Source organism: Lonchura striata, chromosome 3, assembly GCF_050655825.1.
Source record: "Lonchura striata isolate lonStrDom1 chromosome 3, ASM5065582v1, whole genome shotgun sequence".
Lineage (NCBI taxonomy): Eukaryota > Metazoa > Chordata > Aves > Passeriformes > Estrildidae > Lonchura > Lonchura striata.
In genome coordinates this window covers 64,201,835-64,220,501 of record NC_140705.1, presented here as the reverse complement: position 1 = coordinate 64,220,501, position 18,667 = coordinate 64,201,835, and the positions used below count along the sequence as shown (strand labels likewise).

The 18,667-nt window shown below is 38.0% G+C and overlaps 2 long non-coding RNA genes across 6 annotated transcripts in view; one reads left to right on the top strand and one right to left on the bottom strand.

The window, feature by feature from the left end:
* The window catches only part of LOC146767923 (uncharacterized), a 54,890-nt gene that overhangs the window by 22,009 nt on the left and 14,214 nt on the right, over positions 1-18,667 (top strand). For all 5 annotated transcript variants that reach the window (XR_014953804.1, XR_014953803.1, XR_014953802.1 and 2 more), the window contains one exon: positions 1-18,667. This exon is cut by the window's left edge; it is cut by the window's right edge and continues 9,193 nt beyond it. This is a non-coding gene — a long non-coding RNA (uncharacterized LOC146767923).
* The window catches only part of LOC110483304 (uncharacterized), a 70,038-nt gene continuing 55,055 nt past the window's right edge, over positions 3,685-18,667 (bottom strand). The window contains exons 6-7 of the long non-coding RNA XR_014953800.1: positions 4,380-18,667; positions 3,685-3,978 (exon numbers count right to left, since the gene is read on the bottom strand). The exon at positions 4,380-18,667 is cut by the window's right edge and continues 14,500 nt beyond it. This is a non-coding gene — a long non-coding RNA (uncharacterized LOC110483304). The remainder of the gene's footprint in view (positions 3,979-4,379) is intronic.

The window sequence follows — 18,667 nt, the reverse complement described above, 5'->3', positions numbered from 1 at the left end:
TATATGCAACCCTGATGGGCCGCCAGTCGGAAGTGGCTGCAGTGTCTGAGCGCCTGTCAGTTCCTGTCGTGCTCCTCCATCACAGCTCTTGGCTGTCTGTTCATGGCTGTCGAAGAGTCAAACGTTTCCTGCTTGGCAGCCGCATGGAAAGGAAGTCCCATCTGCTTCCTGGTGCTGGAGGTGGCATGGAGAGCCAATAAAAGCAATTGTACAAAGTGAGACAGGATTTGGTGACCTCTCAGAGTGAAGCTTTGTGTCATCCTGCTGGAAGGCAATCGTTGTTCCTGTGTATAATTAATTGCATGACTAAAACCATATCCATGGTCCCCAAACAAAGCAGATTAGAGGGTTTAAATATTTAGGTATTCCTGAGTCTTGTTTCCGTTTTCTTTCGTAAATGTATCTTATGATGTATTACTGGACTTGGATCAGTCAGAGTTTTATCACTTGCATATTACCTCAGGGAAAAAAAAAAAAGGATTTTACTGATTGTTTAAGGTAATTTAATGCTTATGTAAAGTGCCAGACAACTTGATAGCCTTAAAGCCTTCCTCTTCTGGAATGATTATCCTCTGAATTATGTACAGTTCCTTCAGATGCTGCTTGAAACCAGTTTCCTGCATCTTAAATCTGTCTCTTTATTTTCTGACCAGTCTTGGACCCTATATTGATTGGTGTAAGTCTTAATAACACTGCATCTTGACTTACTTTTAAAGAGCAGTAGAAGTAGATTGATTTTTGGCAGTCTTAAAGTAGATAATTTACTATATTGCTCTTCATTTCTTGTTAACTTCATTCTTTTTAAAAGCTAGGGATTTGGGCTTGGGATCTTTTGTTTGGTTTGAGGTTTTTAATTTGGTTTGGTTTGGGGTTTTTTTTTAATTTCTTTGTTTGTTTGGTTTGGTTTGGTTTTTTGTTGTTTTTCTCTTCTTTCAGTAGTCTTCTTCTGGTATGCATTTGAAGATGATTTTTACCATTATCTTTGATTTCACTATTATTCTTCACATCAGTACAGTCAACAAAGCATACAGAAAATGCTACCAATGTCAAGTAACCTTATGCTTACTTTAGGGAGTTCGTTTTAGCTTTTCCCAGGGAAAAAATGAAACAGATAAGTTGGCACTGTGAATAGTTTTTAAGCTAGAAATTTTATTGTTTAACATTTTTGCTCTCTTTCTCATAAAAAACAGGTCACAGACAAAACCATGGCAATTAGCCTTTTAAAATCTACATCACACAAACACTTTCATAGCCATTAATTTTCTGTTACAAGCGCTTTATCTGAGTGTAGTGTCTATTTTATTTGGTTACATTTTATCTGACACAGATGTTTTGCTCTGCAGTATTTAACAATATAAGACTTAAACAGTGGGGAAGAAATATGGATTTGAATTGCAGCGTTCTGTATTTCTGCAAATACTGGCAGCAGGGTGACTTGGAAGAAAAGAAAACCTAGAAACATCTACCAATAGGGCATAGGTGATGATGAGCAGTATTCAAACACCATATAATTGCTACACCTTAGTGAGGTCTTGAAGTGGAAGACATGGTGCAATACGACTTAACCCTTCAGTTTGCACTGTGGTACAATGTTCTTCAAGAACATGTTCTCCATGATATATTTGGAGGTAAGGGATGTCAATAAAAGAAGAATGGAATCTATGTTCTTCTGGAATTCCAGCAGCCACTTTACCAACAACATTTAATAATAGCAAAATACTCAGTGGCATCATGCTTTTTTGGAATCAGTCTTGTGAAAGGTTGAAATAATACTGCCCATCATTTGATGAAGCTGATACCAAACATGTCCAGCAACAGTTTCTGAAACTATGTGTGGGGAGGTATAATCATGGCCAAATTGCTTGTCAGAACTCCTTCAGAGTCCAAAAACTGATCTTCCTGATATACGATGAGAAGAAAGAAACTATAAAAAATAGTAGAAAGAAAGACAATAGAAATAGTAGTAACAGTAGAAAGAAAGATAGTACTTAAAGATACTTCTGGGAGCAGAAACAGTGATTGACATTGGGCTGACTTATAGGCAACTTTATTCTCATACTGGTGTCACTTGGAACACTTGAACCAGTTTTGGCATAGACTTTTATGTGGTGAATAACTGAGGGCTGAACAGCAATGAGATTTTAAATCAGGGCCATGCAGTTTCTCTTTCTTAAAGTATGGAGTATTTCTTGGTGCAGTCACTATCTGAACTTGAATCCATTTGAATTTTGCTGTCTTAGACTTCTTGTTCTGAAGTTGCTTGCAAACATTGAAGTGTTTCTGTTCTTTAAACCTGAAGTGCTTGGGATTAAAAGTTATTTATATAATTCACAGTACTTGCCCATTTTCAATTATTGAAATAACTAATTTACAATGGGTATTACTGGGAGATTTCAAGAAGACCTCACTTGAGGTGCTCAGACTTTGTACTTGGAGCACAAGTCAGGATAATATCATGTGCAATCCCTTACAGATGGCAGCTCTGAGGAATTAAACTGTTAAAATCTTAATCTGTTGAACAGGTGTAAACTTCCTTCTCCACACACACACACACATACACACACACACCCCACCCCCCAACAGTATGAAATTTAATCAACTAGGGTCAGATTTCAGAGGGATGCCAAAAGGCACATCCTTGATATGAAGTGTGCTTACTCCTCCCTCTGTCCCAGGTTTTAATCTGAAATGTGAAACACTCAGTTTAAGGTCACTGGAATCAGTTCACATGGACAAAACTTCTTTTTCCATAACCTTGTCCTTGAAAGCAGTCAAGGTATTTTTGCTGTAATATACCCAAAATAAACAAACAAAAAATTTAAAACTCATCCAATGAAGATGGCTAAGATGGAAAATTTTATCTAAAATGATTGAAGTTGGTAATGATATAAGTACCTGGAAAGAAGAACCATTAAATGGGAGGTGTCAGGGAATCTAAATAGGTTTGACTGTTATCTTTGGCTTTGAAGTATGTATTAAAACCGCTACTTTACAGTTCCCAAGGTGTTAATAAAATGCATTCATTTTCCTTCACAATTGACTGCAGACACAGTAACCTAGGCAGCAGCTCTATCACAGGTAATGGTGACTAAATATAAGTGATAAAACAGTGCCTGTGCTTTGTTTGGTCTTCTGGTTCTCTCTAAGAAGCTCAGCACTATTTCTATGCTTTGATGACCTATGGGATCCATATAAATCCTTAATGCATATGGTGAACTGAACTGAAGTACAAATGCTTAGCTAGGATGTTAAGGTGGCCAGAGGATGGAGAAGTACAGGGCACAGGTAGAGCAATCAAAATTGCCTGCTGTTGTCACTGAAGGCCACTAATAAGAAGAAATCCTATGCACTAGTGATAATTATCTTGAATAGATTCATATCTCTGGGTTTTCAGGCATCCTTTGGCCTAAGATATGACATAGAGGGTTAAATGGCAGTGAGATCAATGGAAGTGGTCAGTGCTATAGAATCACTGAGTTTTAACTATTGCTCATGCTAAAACTCTCAGTTCTGCAGCTACTTCTGCCTAAATTCAGTTTTCTCAGGCTTTGAGCACCTTTTGAATGGTTCGTTCCAAAAATTCTGTAAGAATAAATTTAATTCTAAAGTTTTTAAATAAATAATGTTAACCCATCCCCACCCCCCTATTATTTACAAGAAAAAGAAAATCAGTTCTAGTCTAAGTTACTTTTAAAATTGTTTTATTTGAGGAACTCGTGGATATGTGAAATTATCATTTGCTCACAACATGTGCTAATACAATTAAATCAGAGCATCCAAACGTAAATGCATTGCTCTTTTAGAGTTCAGAGGATATTCACATTGGCTCCAGTTCCCTAAGACAAGACCCATACAGTTTTTGCTTTCCCTCAGCACAGTTGATATCTCAAAAGTACTGAACAGGCTTCATTTTTGCTTCTTTTTGGAATTTTTTTTTTCTTTTGGCATGGTCATCTGTAGATATGGTGGTTCCATTACCTTTTTGAGAAACAAAACAAAGATACTGAATTTTAAACACCAGTCTGTTTCCTTTGTTAATAAAACAAACAGCCCAAGTAAAAGATTTTCTAAACTCTGTAGGAATAATTTCTGTCTCCATGAAAAATGGTTGAAAAATCAGGTGCTGTAACTCAGTATTAACATTTCCTGTGTCACCTCCCTCCACGAACTGCTGGGCAGAAACAATCCCTGAAGTGTGTAAATAGCAGCTAAGATTTCTGACAGCTGTAGAGAATTCATTTTCATCCCAGGATAATTTGTTGGAACTATAGAAAAATTACCATACTTGCAAAATGATGCCATTATTAAACTATTTAAACCCTGTATAATTTACCTGCTAATTTAGTTCTAGTAAAAACAATTTAGTATATTTTTTATACCAAAACTGTAGGCCCTGAAGACATCAGGAGGTAGGGAAAGTCCAATTTGCCCAATGCTTGTGGTTTGCTCTCCACCAATGTTCTATCACAGGGATCCCAAAATCATTTGAGTAGACTGCATTCAACTCCAATGCAGACAGTGTTTCATGATCTCACTTACCACATGATCACTGAGACCATTTCACATACCCTGTCATCATATAACATTCTCTGGAAGGAATGATTTGTTTATATGGGAAAGATCTTATGTATTTTAAGGGTTATTTTTTTTTTTCATGTGATATAACAGAGGAAAACAAAGGTAACAGTAAATTTTCAAAGAGAAATACAAACAGGCACCAAGTAGCCCTTTAGAAATACCTTTCCTAGCTTCAATACCATCAGAAACATTTACTTTGGATTTTGGGACATTTGAGATCAGATCTCCCCTTTGCAGCAAGAAATCTGAGAGTGGCATATACAGTCGTGCCAATAGCTGGTAGTTCAGCACGCTGTTTCTGACAGGGACCTCTATCAGCTGTCTTAGAAAATGTTTCCGAATCAACTAGCCACAGCAATGTTTTCCTTAACCCATGTTTGTTAGATGTTGATCTGTCTTGAAGCCTAACTCCCCCCACAAACTCCTTTGGGCTTTTAGAAATGCTTATTTTGGATGTTCTTCTTACCCACACATGTCCAAGATTTTTTTGAGTTCTTCTGGACTCTTGACCTAAATCATATTTCATGGCATGAATCCCAGACTGATTACATGTTCTTGCTAATTGTTTCATTCATAGTCCATTCCCCACACCACAACTGGGAAGCAAAGTTTAGGTTAAGAAGTTAGCTATGTATGCCAGAGCTGCACTGTTGGATTTTTTTAATGTAAAAGATTGTTGCCTGCTTTGCACTAGCATTGCAAGTATCTAATACTTAATATTTGGTTTATGTCACTTGATTTAAAAGAAAAGTTTTTCATTTATCATCATTGCAGAAATCCCCTCTATTTTAATAGCTTTGAAACCTTCTGGCGAGAGTCCAAAATTTTGCACCCACTCTGAATCTCTTAAGTCTACCGAACTGAAGTAATGTTCTAAGCTACAAATTAAATAACTACTGGTAAATATCTACAGCATAGTTAATCAATATATATATAAGATTTTATTGTGCCTTTGGCCTGAAGATTTTTACAAATGTTAGTTTTGAATCTTTCTGCTTAGCAAATGTTGAATAACACTGAATTGGTATGATAGTAATTTACACTACATCTGCATTCTTTAATGTAATACAAATATGATGCAGAGTACAGAATGTGATTACTGTAGTCATCTGTATCCACATATTTATTTCCTATTTGATTTGGAGACTGATGCTGCCTCTATATCCACAGAATGTAAACTGCTTATAATGTCACTGCTCTACTTGTAGGGGTCATGGGGACATTTGCAGTAGAGACACCAAGACCTGTGTGACATTTCCTTAGTGATGCATGAACAGGTAGATTTTCAGGGATGAAAAGTGCAATTGGAACATACCCGCAACTCAGAGTGGCCATGCAGCTGCAGAAAATACTAATTTCTGGACTACTCATCTGACAGGGTTTGCCTTCTGTAGTTTCTGACTGCTTTTTCCAGCTCCACCTTCCCTGGCTCACCCATTTTTCAAATTTATCCCCCTCTAAAATAAGCCCATTTAAACATTTTGTAAAGCCAGAGATGAGTGGGTTAACCTGAATGTTTCAAGGAAGTTTCATTTTCTCATACTTGGTTCTGTTTGTTTTTCCAGCTTTAATTTTTCAAAAGGGCTTCAAGATGAAAACATTAAGAGATTATCTTAATGCTTGCAAATTATCTAACACAACATATTAGACTCAATATTTTTGTCAGAATTAAGAAGCAAGATATTTTTCAGACACTACAATGCACCACCATTGTCTGTGCCTACTGAAACATGGGATAATATGCAATTTAAGAATTGTGTAAGGAGAGTAGTGTGTATCCCTTTTTTTTGTTAATTATTCATCTGGATGGTGATTCCATTCAAAACTGTATATAAAAAGATGCCATCATAGCTTTGCTAATTAGTCTTAGTCTGAGTAGAGTTTCAGTGTTTGGAATACCCTCCTATTAAGTTGGCCATATGTTATAACATGACATCTGTTCGTGTGCAGAGTACCCTGTACTGGCTGTGCAACCCAGGGTCTGCACTCTGCAAGTGTGAATTCTCACCTCGTACACCTGAGGTATTTCAGAGAGACAAGGAAAGGACCAAGAGAAAATGCTGGCCACATAACGTTGACCCAGGGCATCCCAGATAAATGGTCCTCAAATAGAGAGGGCACCCTCAAAGCAAAAGGGAAGAATGAATGCCCTGACAGAGACTCACACTAGTACAGAGCCCATCCTTCCTTTCACAAAACAGGATCTGACGCCGGATTGTGAATCATAGTGAATGTTGCCCATAGCCAGCTCTAGACCTGACCTGGAGTCTGCATTCACTGGGCTTGGGTGTGGAAAGAGCTAACGTGGAAGTGGTTATCTTCTCCTAAGACTGCTCAACTTGACTTTCTTGGCTGCTTCCTTTTCTCCTACGAGGTCTTATTTTGTGTGATCTTTTCTTCACTAAGTTTGTGTCACCTTTCATGCAGAGAGAGAAGGAAAGGGGAATGCAGGCATGACTAGATAGCTAAGGTTGCAGACACACACCCCCCTGCAGGACTGAGGACTGACAGCTGTGCTACCAGTGTGTCTGGAAAACAACACATCCATGTGGACTGAGGTAAAAGGAGCTGGCATCAGCATTTCAGTGTAAGAGATAGAAGGAAGCTCTTCCTCACTATACTGGGACAGGAACCTGAGGTCTATATGGAAAGGAAGGTGGTAATGTGACTACAAAGTTTAAAGGGAATAGTTTCCTAATAAGAAAAAAAGGAAACACTCATCCTGAGGTGTGATTCTTTTCATCTATGTTGGTGGTTGCAATAAAGTATTTAAATTATTGGATGCGATGTTTTAAGTAGTGGATATTGTAAAACTGCCCAAAGAAAGTATTAATGCTGCCTGAATTTCTGCCCTTCAGTTTTGCATTACGCACTGCTGAAATGCAGACAATTACATCAAAATGATTCAATAAAGGCTCTTGGAAGGAGCCAAGCTTGGAAAAAAGATATGCTGCATCTCAAACAGTCTCAGATAATTCACCTTCAAAGCAACTCAGAACTGTATGAATAGTGGGCAGCTCCCTCCAAACTAGGATAATAGTGTACAGGTTTGGACAATAGAAGGAGGAGAGTGAATCAGGGGTGAGGCAAATGCTAGGCTAAATATATTGTAAGAGAATGGGAGACTGATTCAAACCACTGTATATTTTTTCCAGTTATATCAATAGTACCAAGATTACATAGAATTTGTTTTGCTTCAAATATTTATTTTTCCTCAAAAGATGTTTGTATTAGTATAGCATTTAGGAAATATGCCTGTTTGATCTCCAGAGCACTAAAGAGGTTTACTCCCAGCACAAATGCGTCAAGGGCAGCAAAAGATCAAAATGTTTTATAATGACATACTTATGGTCTACTTAGGATCCGTTGTCCTTTTTTTGACAAATACTCTGTTTTTCATGTAATCCTTTTGAAGTCATGGGGCTATCCATTGTTTCAGGGATTCAAAATCTGACAACAGGAGATTTCCTTCTAAGGGGAAAATGCTGATTATTTGTTCCACCCTTGTTATTTTGGATAGAATACCTCACAGCCATGCTAACTGTGATGACTCTTGTTTTCATGATGTTGAAACTGTTGGCCAAAGCCTTCACCTGCGTAATTCAGTATTTGATTTTTCATCTGGAGGAAGGAGAGGAAGGAAGAAAGGGCAGTCTGATTTTCTTTAGCTGAAGAGTTTTTTTTCACAAATAATAACAAGTGTATTAGCTTAAGAGTTAAAAAATAATTAGAGATTTATGTTACTTTCAGAATTCTTTTATAGTATGTGTTGTTAAAAGCAAAGAAGGCTTGATATGGCCAATGCACAAAATTAGTCTATGCTTGATGTAAACATATGTGGTATCAGTAGGAATTCTTTTTATATACAGAAGGATAAGCAAATCTCTCCGTTTATATATTCTAGGAAAACATTTATTTGCTGAGTACATGCTGAGCATCTTTCCTGCCTTTTCTCAGAATAGGCTCTTGTCTCCCTGTGGTTAGCCAAACTGAATACATAGTTCATGTAGTTTAAGGATTACTTAATTTAACAAAATTCTTTCCTTTGTAGTTTTCATTTGTGTTGCTGGCACATCACTCCAATGGCCGGATGTGCATTACTAATACAGTGTTTTTCATTTTGATTTTGCCAGCTTCATCTGATTCATATGTGCAGCACTGGATTGTTACTGAGCCTGTACATATAGAAGGAAATTATTTTTCTTCCTTTCTTATTAATAAAGAGAGTCCTGATGGGAATAGCACCAAAATAGTTTAGTAGAAGCAGAGATAGAGTAGAATCTGGTCAAAAACCCCAAATTCTGTCTTTTCAATTTAGCTCCAGATAGTGGAACTGGCTGGCTGACAGGAGCTGCAAAGCTTTGCCAGCAAGCTTGTATCTCCTAAGGTAAATGGCAAGGCAAGATCTACACGATTAAGAGTGGCAGCAGCAACATGTGGGTGAAGGTTTTCTTGACCATTTCCATGATGAAGTTTATTAATTGATGTCAAAACAATTTGTGTATCAGTAGTTACAGATTGCTACATTAACAAATCATAGAATCATTGAGTTTGGAAGAGACTTGTAAGATGATCATATTCAACTGCCAACCCAGCACTGACACTGTAATGCCCAAACCACGAAACCACATCACCCAGCACCACATCCAGACTCCTCTTAAACACCTCCAAGGTTGGTGAAGGAACAAGCAGTGTGGAATAATAACTGCACATAACCTCTTAAAGTTACAAAGGTTTATTATCAGAAAAACAATGTACCTGGAACCCAAGTCTAAACCTCAAATGTTCATCTTCCTCTATCTTACTCCTTGCCTTTAGCTCCTCTGCCCCCAAACAACTAAGTTCTGTATATATCAGGACTTTAACCCAGAAAAATGTTTATGACACAACTATTTAAGTTACCTCTCTTGTGAATGTTCTGCATACACTTCAAGTACACTTTCCTGGGTCTATCCATGTTTCAGTTATTCTTACCTGGCAAATTCATAAGCCACAGCCTGGACACCTGAGGAGCCATTCTTCATAGTTTGCAGTTCCAGTTCAGTCATAGTCACAAAATTGGAAGTGAGATTTATTTAGGAATGGGAACAAAGGCTCATCCATCAATTTAAAAGCCACAGGGCTTCAATTGATTCAGCTCTTAATTTTCATAGTGAGGGAGGGAATGATCCAAGAGACAGACAGAGTAGCAAAATTATTTACTTAGAGCAACTGGAATTAGATTTGCTGTTAGGAGATGTTGACCTGGGACAACAGCAGGTTTAATGACAGTGCTATGGGAACATAACTACATTGATAGAGGCATTACGGAGAAGTTAGAAAAGACTTTTAAAAGGCTGTGAAAGGGATTATATGAGCAGGAAGACTGTAGCAGGTCTTCAGAGAGCACCTTGTTCTGTAAATTTGGTTTAACATGTCTTCATACCCCACTCTTTGGAAAGGTAGATACAGGAAAAAAAACTGACAAGTCCAGGAGCTGGATGTGTTCTACCCATGAGCTGGCCTTTATACATTACGTTTTTAAGGTCTTTCTTAGCAATATTTCTTTCATAAAGGGACTTATCACATAATATTTGGGCAAGTTCTACTTTGAGTGTGTCGTGCTGGTGATCATATCCTGTGATCAACTCTCTGAATTCAGGGCAGTTTCAGAATGAGTCTGATGCCAGCCCTCACCCTCCAGAAACTTGAGGAAGTTGCTGGGTACGTGCTGCTTACCCATCTCCCTGGTTATCAAGTTGCTCAAGGACACAAGGGTTCAGAGAAGGACTATACATGGACTAACATTCCTTGGGCACTAGGGAACAAGAAGAGAATATTAATATCAGGAAACCCAATACTGGTTTGCAGATCATCAGCTGCCATGTACCTATGCATGAACTCACTTGATGGCATCTGTTATGCTAATCCTAAAAGTTACAGATATCTGACCTAATTTCATCAGTCTGGTCTTCATTACCACTGCCTGACTAAATCTCTGGAGAATGCTATAACGTTCAGGAAAGATAAACCACAGGGATAGGAAAGGGAATGGAAAATGGAGAGCTGCCTGCAGTGCAAGATGAAAGGGAAGATTACAAGGCCTTCTTCACTAAAGGGACAGAATACATTAGAGACCAGCCCTGGTCTGTCTAAGGAAACAAATCCAGGAATACACTGCATAAGAGACATTAAGGTTGAATAGGAGGAACTATGTGATAGTTGCCTGCTATACAAGAAGTAGATGTGAATAACTTTTCAAGAGAGAGTAAGAAAGATCTTTCAGGTGAATAAAAGAATAACAAAGTGGTGAGTGCTTAAAAAAGACACCCCAAATATAAAAACTAATATTGAAATCAGATGAAGACTAAAATTTAATAAGAATTATGCAGTTGCCCTAAAACTGTCTCAGAGGAAGCTCTGATAATCAAATTGAATTTTAATATTTGCTGCTTTTTCTACCTTCAGCTCTGACCAATTTACTTTGAAATTACTGACATCCATCCCACCAGATTTTTAGGTTAGAACTCAAGAGGCAAAGTTAAAGTTCTTTATTATTAGACTCAAAGATGTCATGCTACCAGCACTGCAGAGGCCATGAAGGTGCAGTGATATGTGAGAAGCCAAGCTAATACAGAGACACGTAGTTTCCTTGGGTAGCTGAGAAAAACAGACAAGCTTTACAGTTCACATGCCTTTCCCAGCCAGTGCTCCAACAGTCTAGCTGGTTGAGGGTGGTTCAAGCATTCAGTTCACATTGCTGCCTGAAATTGCTAAGCAGAATTCTAGAGCCTGGTTTCTTGCAGCACTGGCTCCCTCCACCTGCTGTTTGCTTTGTCTCCTGCAATGACAAGATAAGCCACCACTGAAGTACTTATGCACATGAGCAGGGGGCAAATGTGGCAGCCAGTGCTTGTCTTTCATTGCAAAATCCATGAAAGAAGATCACTATAAAAGATGTTGGTATTTATTTTATGGTATTAGTCGTACAGCAGCTGCTAGATAGTATATGACATCATTTGAAATGTTCTCAGTCAAAGTTGCTATTTGTTCTGAGCACTGATTTCTTGGATAAACCTTGTGAGAAGTTTGTGTGGGCAGTATGTGTGCAGTTTGATCTGGGCAAAAACACTTGTTTCATCAAAAATGACATTAGTTTGAATAGAGCTATAAAGTGTGCTAAAAGTCTTTCCTTGGAGGTTTCAGGTCAAATAAACTGCCTAGGCTGTTTGTCTTGAATTTATACCTAAGTGAATGATATATTTTGAATAATTTCAATGCTACTTCTTTTTCTCCTCACAGGATAATCAAAATATATCCCGCCTCCCTCAACTGCTTTTTGGAAGTATTTAAACATTCTGAACTTTAAATCCTATGTGAGCATTTGGCATTTATTTCAGTATGTTATTTCATTGTTAATGTAAGATGTCTTATGGATTCATTATCACTCTCAAACAGGTTAAGTATAAAAATTATTTATTGCAAGTATTGTGGTCTGTGATTGTAAACCCAGCAGCTGTCAGCACTAGCACATTTAATGCAATATATTTAGATTTTGTACTCTTCCAGCCCTAGCTGCTCTTCTCCCAGATGACCCTACAATGGTGACAAATTAGAAAAGCAGATCCTAATCTTAAGAGAGCAGATTTATCCAGCCAATACATACTTTCAGATTGTAATCTGTTATTCTACAAGTTACTTCTTTTGAGTCCTTTGGAGTATTCTTTCTCAGACCTCACAAATTGACAAGTCTGTAAAATTCCCTGTTTGTGGATCAGGTGAATAATTTTACTTTTCCAGTGCTTAGTGAGGGTATTGTGTACACAAATTGTCAGAATCTACCACCGTTTACTTTGCCATTTACCAAAGGCTGTGTTAGAGCAGTGATTGCAAACCCCATTCACTATTAATTGCAACACTAAGTTCTGCACAGTGTCACACTTGTGGGGTGAGATCTGCCCTGGTCCCTACACTCCTCTGGGAGAAAAACTGGGTGTATGTTTTAATTCTTACAGATTTCCCTGAAATGGGATCAGCTGCAGGAGAGGACTGGCCATTGAGACTTAAACAGTGCAGAGTTGAGCCACCAGCACACAGATAGTAGATTTGAAGTGAAGCTTTCAGACTTCACCTAAGGTCGGATGGGTCAGCTTTGCCATAACACACTCGATGAGAACATTGCAGTTCATTGTGGAACAGTAGTACATAAACTGCACACTCCATAAAATGAAGTGGAATAAGGTGAAATTATGACATCTCTAAGTTATTGTCTCTGTTCAGTACCCATTAAAATTCCATTTTGGAAAGTGTTTTTCAGGAACCAGGGCCTGAAAAAACACACTTATTGTATAACTGTGTATTGTATAACTGTGTTTTGTAAATTGATTTTATAAATCTACTGCAGGAACACATTTATGTAAGGGCCTACAGTAGGTTCTCTTCTTTTCCTCGCTATAGATGTATGATTGCTTTCTGAGCTCCCAAGCTTGGCACAGGCAGAGGCCTTGAGACCTATTGTAGGTCACACTGCTGTCTTCTCAGAAATGCAAATGGGGGACACAGTCTCTTAATTTTTCCAAAAAAATCTGTAAATGCTTGGGGAATGGTACTGACATTAAAAAAAAAAATCTGTCTAATTAAAAATCTGGTTTTAGGCAGGGCCATCCATTGTGGAGTTTAAATGACCCCCCCGTGTTTTACAGCTGGCTTTAAAGTAGCTGAGCTAAGATGTGCAGAGGTTCAAAACAAGTAAGGCAGAAAAGGGAGAAGCTGGTTGAGAGAACAGGGGTGTTAGGGCTCTGGGTGACGTCAGAAAGTGGCTTTCAGAAGAGAAGTATAAATGCAGCTATTGAATACACCATGCAGACTTATTCCTGCTCCCTGAGAAGGTAAGATGGCCTTAGAGTCAGCATTGCCTTACCACAACCCTGGCTCCAAATTAAATTTCTGAATTTCTGTAAAAGTGAAATATTTGGAAGCTAGAAGTGGTAGTAGATGTTGATTATTCATCAGACAAAATGTATAAATCTTTCTCATAGTGTGAGAGGTCTTTTTAGGAAAACCAAAACCTTTCAAAAAGGTGCTGATTAAATTCTGCTTGTTCATGCTAGTAGATGCAGCTCTTTAGTCCCTGCAGGAGCCAAGACAGGTGGTAGCTTTCCTCTAGGGGAAGTTAATCCCAAATAGGCTCTCCAGGAACATTACAAGGAGAGCCTGGTTTAGGCAGGCAGCATTCATGGAACCACAGAATCATTAAGGTTGGAAAAGACCTCTTAGGTCATGAGGTCCCTCCACCAAACTGTGCCCAAGGTGCACCATCCACGCATTTTTTGAACGCTTCCAGAGCTTGTGATTTCACCATTTCCCTGGGCAGCCTGTTCCAATGTGTGACCACCCTTCCTGTGAAGAAACTTTTCCTATCGCCCAACCTCCCCTGGCACACCTTGAGGCCTGTCCCTTGTTACCAGGGAGAAGGGCAGACCCCCACCTGGCTACACCCTGTTTTCAGGCAGCTGTAAAGAGTTATAAGGTCACTCTTGACCCTCCTTTTCTACAGGCTAATCTGCCCCAGCTCCCTCAGCTGCTCCTCACAGAATTTGTGCTCCAGACCCTTCCCCATCCCTGTTGCCCTTCTCTTAGACTTGGTTCAGCACCTCACTGTCTGTTCTGAAGGACCCAGAAGTGGACCCAGGATTTAAGATGTGGCCTCACCAGCGCCAATTACAGAGCCTGCTATGGGTATGCCTTGTAGTTCTGTCCAATGTGAATCCAGCAAAATAGTGAATTCAGTTTTAGGGTTTTTAGTGTGGGTCCATTTTAATGAGGGTCCAGATTGGAGGATGCAATTTCCATTTGTTGTGAGCTGGGAACGACAAGGGAAGCTTTGCCTTTGTAAGCCCTGCTGAAAGCATGACAGAAACTCTACAAGCACAAAGGATGTGACCCTGAAATCCTCTCCCTAGGTGCCCTGCCCGTGGGAGGGCTTGCTGCCCTGGAGTCTGGCCATCACTCTCAGTTTGTGGGTGTCATCATTAGTTGCTAACCTTAATAAAACTGAAAATACATTTGCACTTTACTTTTCTTAGAAACCCAGATACAAGAGGCGCTGGCTTTCATAAAGTGCTTTGGCAATATGCATTCCCTAGTTTATCCCATCAGATTGGACTACAGCTGTGTGGGACATGCTGTACTTCCTCAAGGGCACTCTTTTACACAAGCCAACAATATCAAAACCTCGTGAGCAGCATGAGCCACAGCTGCACATGCTTTCAGACTGCACAACCATTTAATCAGCAAGTGCTGCAGTATCTCTGATTAAAAATGGTACATATAAAACACTTTCTGATTTTTTTAATGCATTATGGGGTCCCCTTAAGAAATGCAGGTTGTCTCCCAGGGCCTCACATCACAGGGAGGAGTGGGTATCAGCAGTGGCTCTGACCTAATCAATACCCAAAGCAGCATAGGTGTGATGATGTAAACTGTCCTAACAGTTTAATTTATTTTGCTTCTGCCAAGTTTTATGTTTGTGCTCTGAAGTTTGGAGGCAATAGAATTCACCAGTGAAACATTTGCAAGTGTTGAGTAAAATAAGAAAGTTTACATTTCTTCAACCATATTGAAACAAACAGCTAAACCTTTTTTTTTTTTTTTTTTTAATGGGAAAAAAGGTCAAGTATGAAGAAATGAGAAAAAGAAAATAAATTTGAATAAGATCATTAAGGTCTTAAATTCTGGCTAAATTTATAAGCAACTTGATTGGCTCCAATTTGACAATTTTTTGGTTGTTAGTGTTAGTCCATATATTAAAGAAAACAAAATCCTCAGTGCACTTAATAGGGACACTGTGCTTAAGGCAACAAGGTAAGTCCAGGCAATTACTGCAGATCTGTTTATCAGCAGTAGCAACCTATGTGTAATTTCACATACAAATCTTGGTTTACCTAATTGCTAGCAGATGCTGCTGTCTGGATAGAGCATCTTCCCTGTTTAGGCAGCAGTCCTGTAATCTGAGCAGCCTGAGGAAAATCAAGATTACTGGTTAATCTGGTAATCTCCCTCCTTGAAGGCATCTTTAGATAAATTCAGGAAGCACAGGTATTTCCAGACAAAGACAGTAAATATTAAACAAATATTGAGATTATTGCAAGGACTTTATTCTTTGTGATAGACAAACTTAAGACTTTGTTTCAGACTTGCAACTCTTGAGCACTCTCGATGGAACAGTTCCTGACCTCAGAATGAGTAACCCTTTGGGTTCCAGAATTTTTCACATTTACAAGTACTCTTGTCTCACTGTCTCAGCCCTCTACTTTTGTTTGGTTATTGCAGCATTAAAAGAAAATAGTCTTGTCACTAAACTGACATTAATAAGTTGTTTCTTAAAAAAAAAAAAAGGAGATTTTTAATTCAGACTTCACAACTGTTTAAAAAATGTACAATGACTTGTTAATCAAAAACCGATTAATTTGCTTTTTATATGGAGAGACGATAAAATGCACTCACAGCAGAGAAAGTGGCAAGATACAGATTAACTTACTGGAGATGTATAACACATTGCAATTTAGACAAGCAGTAAGTGTGACAATACTGAGCTTTCATATGACGTGTCCCAAGAAAAATATAGTTCACAAAGAAAGAGATGAAACATATAATTGAGTTGACATAGTACACTGAATAAATTTAACAAAGTTGTCATATTCAGTAGAATAAAGAAAATGTAATATAATGGGAGCCAACCATACTGAACAGGGTAAAAAGTCTTCATGAAGCTGATATGGAATTCACTGCACCAATACAAACTAATGAGTCAATAAACAAAGAAACTGAATAACACTTGTAACAAGCATGTGAAAGATACTGACTCAAAAGGACCACAGTAACTGAGGAGCTATGCAGTAAAAGATTTCGCTTTGCAAACTCTATAGGTGTGTTGGTTTTGAACTGTGTATCAGTTTCATGAAGACTTACTCTATTCAGTATAGTTGGTACCCATTATATTGCATTTTCTTTATTCATGTTACTCTGCTGTGGCAATAAAAGACATATCTTTGGAAACTGTTCTAAATGAGGGTTCTTACAATGTCAGATGGTGAGGAGCATTTGTGCCCCATAATTTCACTTGAAAAGGGTCTGAAGGTGTGTGGATGCAGTGTTCATAGAATTTAGGAGTAATTCAGTGACCATTTTTCTTTCCACCTTGTTACACTGTTAATTGTGCAGTAATTACTTTTTTCTGTCCTCACCAAGATGTCAGTTTTTTTCAGCACTATATTTATATTTTTACTCCTTGTAGGCTACTTGTCATTTCAAAATTTTAATAAAAATAACCAAAAGAAAAGTTGCTGGTCAGTGTTTGTATTCATGGTTTTCATTCCTTTGAAGACAGTCAAAAGGTGTGCCTGTGTTAGACAAGCAATTTCTACCGCCATTCATTTTAGTTCTTCTAATTTTGTCTGTCTAGATCTTCTAAACAGTGTTGAAAAAACCATGTGACCATTCAGCTTTTGCTAGCAAGACAGAATCCTGGAGCACAGAACTTTTATCTCCACTTTCAGCACTTCTACCACCATCAGAACAGGCTGTATCTCCACCTTTAAGCACTGACTTTTGTGAACATGGGGAGAAGGTTTAATTGTTCTGTGTCTTTGTTCTTCCACCTTTAACATGGAAAAATCAAAGTATCAACAGTTTTCTTAACATTTGAAATACATAGATTAAAAATTCTGGCTAGAGACATGTTAAATTCTAATAAAACTGCAATTCCAGTGTGCTGGGGAGATCGGCTTCTTTAAACATCCTTAAAAAATCTAAGTAGTTTTCCAGAAGGAGGCTATGTGACTTCTGTGGAAACTGACTATTCAAACTAATTTTGTTTTTTCTTTTTGTGTTGATAATTTCTGTACTTCCATTCTATGTTGACATAGTTCTTTGCATTTGGTGTGAAAATTTAATTTCATTGTCAGTACTGTACAGTATAATCTAGAGTGTTCTAATATATAATCATTGTTGGAAATAATCTAGAGGAAAGCCTTTTCTTAATAAATTCTTTGCTTTATACCTTGGCAGGCATTTTAGCAAGATTTAGTCATAAAAGGTTTCTGAAACTTGAAAAAAGTTCTCAAGGGCAGTATACTTCAATGGAGACTCCTGGAAATGGTTCATAATTAATGCAGCCCTTAAATCATTATGGGAAGGGCTGCTATCAAAATGAGAACACTTTGATATCACTGTTATATGACTGTTACCTGGTTTACTGCAGAAGAAGCTTAGAGTGAGAAGGGTGGCTGAATGACTGAGAAGTACTTTTGCCATAGTCACACAATTAAATTTCAGATCACAGCAGAACCAGATCTAGAATTTCTGGCACAGCGTCCTGACAGGCTAGAAAGCTGCTATAAACTTAAGACCTCCTACCATGATCTGATTTCAGACAGCTGTGTTAGTTTAACACTTCATTATTTTTTTGTTGTGGAATGTGATAAAATAGAGGCAGTGTATTGAATTTTCTCCTTACAAGAAATTTGTAACACAGAAAAATGACTCAAATTTAAGTATTTTCAGATAAAAACCATGTTTTACAGATGAAAAGACAGTTACATATTTAAGCCATTGCCTCTTGATTTTTGTCTACTCCATTTGCACATAATATTTGCACTACAATATTTAAACCTTGCAGAGTATTCATCTTTGCTAGGATACATATTTGAATAAATATATGAATGTTCATAACAGAAAGAACTCCGTCTTGATAAAATATTTTTCTTTTCTCTCATGATTAAGTCCAGGAAATAATTTTATAGGACAGAGAAATTTAACAAAAGAGAATTTACTTTAAAAAGAAAATTCTCCTCACCCATGAAGAGTCTGAGGCTGAAGTGTCTGTCAAGATTATAATTCAGTGTCTGGAGCAGGTCAGATCTGGAGTAGATTAGGAAGAGTGTCAAAGAACGAAACCAAGCACAATTGCTTCTTGTTTAAAGAGTGGTAGCCTTTTGCCTGAAGCCTCTGTGTAGTTTCTGACAACTTGTATGCAAGAAGACATTTTCTGAATAAACAAATTACACAACAAAATTACTTATGATTGCTCATAAATGATTTCTGTTCTGAA